This window comes from Penaeus vannamei, chromosome 19 (genome assembly GCF_042767895.1).
Source record: "Penaeus vannamei isolate JL-2024 chromosome 19, ASM4276789v1, whole genome shotgun sequence".
NCBI lineage: Eukaryota > Metazoa > Arthropoda > Malacostraca > Decapoda > Penaeidae > Penaeus > Penaeus vannamei.
In genome coordinates, this window is record NC_091567.1 from 31,860,428 (window position 1) to 31,865,447 (window position 5,020).

The following is a 5,020-nucleotide window of genomic DNA, read 5'->3' on the forward strand; positions in this document are numbered from 1 at the left end:
TATATAGGCCAATATGTATATATGTACGTATGTATATATATATATATATATATATATATATATATATATATATATATATATATATATATATATGTATGTATGTATGTTTGTGTGTGTGTCTGCGTGTGTGGTCTACATATATATGTATGTATATTTAATATATACATATGTAAATGTATAAATATATGTATATTTGCATGTATATATGAAAATATATAGGCCAATATGTATATATGTACGTATGTCTAACAATAACATAAGACTATCAGAAAGATATGCTATCATTGTCAGTCACATCACATGAGATATATATTACCAAATGATTATGTTGAGCTTATTGTTACCGAACAAAATATTATCCTTAAAATCAAAAGAAAACATGAAAACACTTTACAACAAAGAAAACATAAAAAAAACACCCCATCTCAAAGAGCTCATAAAAACACTTACATAAAAAAAGAAAACAAACATATAGAGTAAATCAAATTATATATAAAGAAAATAAACCCGTATCAAAAAAAAAAAAAAAAAAAAAAAAACATAAACATGAGCATCACTAAACACTCCACCAACTAATGACTTCCGTGACTTCAGAACCGTACCATCACGTGACTTCAGAACCGTACCATCACGTACCTTCGGAACCGCACCATCACGTGCCTTCAGAACCGTACCATCACGTGCCTTCAGAACCATACCATCATGTAAATCGCAAGCTTCACGTCGAAAGATCACCATCATTACGGAGCTAACGCCGACGGGGGCGCATAGCCGCGTCCACCCTTTGCTTGTACCTGCGAGGATCGACCCATCTCAAGCTCCTCACGACATGTTTGATCGATCTGCCCAAGCCACGATTTCCTAGGTTGTTCCACAATCCTCCTCCACCCAGGGCTGTCTCGAACAGAGACAACCTGGTGGGCGGGATCATCCTGAGGGAAGCGAGCCAGGTAGCCGTAAAGCCTGAGTTGGCGATCACGGATTGTGCAGGTAATAGGTCCTGTGCCAGTCTCACAGTGCAGCCGTTGGTTGGACACATGGTCCCGCCAACAGTACCCCATGATCCGGCGCAAGGACCTATTACAAAAGGCATCAAGTCGAGACCAAGGCGCAGGATAGTGTCCAGGTTTCACCTCCATATAGCAAAACTGGCACCATCAGGGCCTTGAAGATACGAAGCTTGGTCCTTCTGCACAGGTACCGGCATCTCCAAATACTCTTATCGAGAGAGTTCATGACCCCTGCTGCCAGGCCAATCCGTCTGCTGACTTCATGGTGTGACTACACTGCCAAGGTATGTAAAGCTCTCTGTGACTTGAGTGTCCTCGCCGCAAGCACATACCGACTGAACAGGTTCTCCTAATATGTCCCCAAAGTCCTGGATCTTGGTCTTGGTCCAGGAGACCTCTAGACCCAAGGGCTTCGCTTCATTACTAAATGCATCGAGAGCCACCACTAAGGATTCCAAAGACTCAGATAGAATGGCAACATCATCAGCAAAGTCAAGGTCGGTAACTTTGATATTGCCCAGAGTTGCTCCACAATGACTTTGAATAGTAGCTCTGCCCAGTATCCAGTCCATGCAAGTGTTGAAAAGCGTTGGTGCAAGAACACAGCCTTGCCTCACTCCTAAACTAACAGGGAAGAAGCTTGACAGGCCCCCACCACACTTTACAGCACTTTCAGTACCAGTATACAGACTTGCTATTAGTCCAATAATCCTTGTTGGAATTCCTCTCAGTCTCAAGATCTCCTAGAGTGATTCCCGATGCACCGTATCGAATGCCTTCTCGAGGTCGATGTAGGCTGCAAACAACTGCTCAAAATACTCAGCCCAACGCTCCTGCACCGCAACAGGATCTGAGATGATCTGACCACTTGCTGAGCGAACTGCTGTCACCTGTGAAGAGGGCTTGGAGTTCAGCTTTCTCAGGGCTTGGTATGCAGGACGAAGGTCATTTACTAATAAATGGCCTTCTACCTCCTCAGCAAGGTTCCTAATAAACTGTTCCGTGTCCCTTCTTAACAAAGACCGAGTACTCGCACCTGGGAACGGTGCAAATCTCGATCCCCTGCCAGACGAGCCGCAAGACAATCATCTGTGGCATCCAGTGTCTCCTGTGAGATGAAATTTCGTCTTGCTCTCGGGCGTTCACCAATCATCTCTTAAGCTGCATCAAGCGTCCCATGGAAGTACAGGGTCCGTCAGATTTTCGAGCACTGTGAAACGACCAGAGACTGCCTCAGCATTCCCCCTCCCTCAGCCTGTCCAAGTGGAACACCCTGGGGTGATCATTGGTCCACTGGGGGGTTTTGAAATGGACTCGGAGGGTAGCCATAACCAATCTATGGTCAATACCACAGAACTCAGCACTCCTATACACCCTGCAATTCTGGAGGATCCTCCAGCGAGTGCTAACGAGTATGTGGTCGATCTCCTTGGTTGCATTATCTGCATCACTGTACCATGTCCAGCAATGTGGGTCTGGGCGCTGGTACCAGGAGCCAGAAATCCTCAATTTCTGGGACCTAGCAAAGCCCCGGAAAAGGAGGCTATTCTCGCTACCGGCATCAGCTCCCGAACCATGGGGACCGACAGACATCTCATAGCCAGCTCGATCACAGCCGGATACCGCATTGAAGTCACCCAGGACAACACGAATATCTCGCCAGGGGCACCTGTCTGACACAGACGCTAGTTTGGGGTAGAATATCTCTTTCACATCAAGTTTACAAACATCGGTAGGAGCGTACACAGCAATAAGAGACATGAAGCCAAAAGACAGCTTCAGTCTCATTACCATTATACGCTCATCGATTGGAGTAACCTGGGCTGGAGTCTGCTGGAGATGGCCATGGCTACTCCCTGGAGATGGTGACCGTCGCTGCGGCCTGACCAGTAGTAGGTGTAGCCACCTACACTGATCATTCCGCTGCCAGGTCTTCTCACATCCGAGAGAGCAGCCACCTCCACTCTCAGCTTCCCCAGCTCTCTCGACAGCAGAGGCAACCGATCATCCTGACGCAAAGAACAGATGTTCCAAGCCCCCACCCTGACTCCCTGCCTGAGGTTTAGCCTCGGGCAGTCGCTCCGGGTGGACGCCACCTCTGCCACCCCCACCGACGCTGTTCCACATATAAGAGAACGGCAAGCTGTGGAACCCGTCATCCACCTACGGGGCTTCCGAAGGCTTTCCCCCGTAAGCTTTCCTCCCAGCATTTCCATATATATCAGTCACTACCAGTGTTTTTTTTATCTGGGGGGAGGAGGACTGGCAAGGCCCACCTCCCCCGAGCCTCCCATTGACCCCAGGGGGCCTAGGGGCAGGAGTTGGTACAGGGCCAGGGCGTGTCCACACGTCGGTGGGCCATGACCCTGAACCTCTAGGGCCTCCTGCTGCTCCCCCTGAGTTTAGCCTGGAACCGCAAGGTACCCAGTTTCCATGGGAGGCCACGAGGAGGCACTGCAGGGATTCTCGATGATGGAGAGACTATGAACTGGCAGGGGAGGCTTATGCAGTGCTGCTCCCTTTTTCGCACTAGGCTAGCCAGCGGTGGCAGCTGTAAGCGAGAAGGCATGCAAAGCTCTTAACAGTACCTAGACTACCACACTATCGCTTCACACCACCCTGCGCGTGAAGCGCGTAAACAAAATGCCGAAGTGAAGGCCAAGGAAAACCCACGATTTCCCTGAAGACTTTTTCGACATACAGTTCTTAATATTCGTGTGTTCGTCTGTTTTTTTTTTTTTTTTTTTTTTTTTTTTTTTTTTTTTTTTTTGTCATCCAGGTTTCTTCTACCTTGGAAGGAATCGTACTGGGAAGAAAGAGAGAGGGAGGAAGGGAGGGAGAAGAGAGAGGGAGAGGGAGAGATTATCATTATCATTACTATTATTATTATTATTGTTATTAGTACTACTGTATTATGGTTATCATTGTTATTACTATAATAATTACCACTATTGTTATTATTATCGTTATTATTATTATCAGTATCATAATAGACTATTATCCTTATTGATATCATCCATATCATTATCATCATAATTATCCTATTATTACCATCAATATCATTATCATTATGAGTATTAGCATTATTATCATTATCATCATCATTATTATTTTTATTATTATCACCATCATTATTGTTTTGTTTCATTATTATCATTACTGTTATTTTCATTACAATTATTATTATCATTGGTATTGTCATCACTTTTACTAGTAATGTTGTTGTTATCATTATTATCATTATTATTATTATTGTTATCAGCATTACTATTGTTATTGTTATCACTATTACTGTTATTATTATTGTTATTATCATCATTCTTAATATTATAGTTTTTGTTATTATTACTATTATTTTTGGCATTATCATTATGATCCTCATTATCAGTATTATCATCATCATTGTTATTATCAGTATTACCCTCATCATTAGCATCAATATTACTAAAATCATTGTTATTACTGTTTTTGTTATCATTGTTGTCATTGTTGTTGATGTTGCCTTTCTTGTTATTGTTGTCATTATTATCGTTACTATCATCATTATTATCAGCGGTATCACCACTGTTATTATCATTATCATGACTATTAATAGTAGCAGTATTAGTTATGGCACTAGTGTTATTGTAATCAATATCACAATCATTATTATTATTATCATTTTTATCATCATTACTATTATGGTTACCAATATTATTTTCATCATTGTTGTTATTCTTACTATTCCTTTTCTCGTTATTATTAGTATCATATTAATGTTATCATTATCATTATTGTTATTACTTTTATTAGAAATATTCTTACTAATATCATTATTGTCATCATCACTGTTATCATCATTTTCATTATTATTTTCAAACTACTATTATCATCATTATCATTGTTGTTCTTGTTGTTGTTACCGTTGTTGTTGTTATCATTGTTATCACCATCATTTATATTGCTATTATTATTATTACTATAATTAACATCATTATCCTTATAATCATCATTAGTACCATTATTATCAT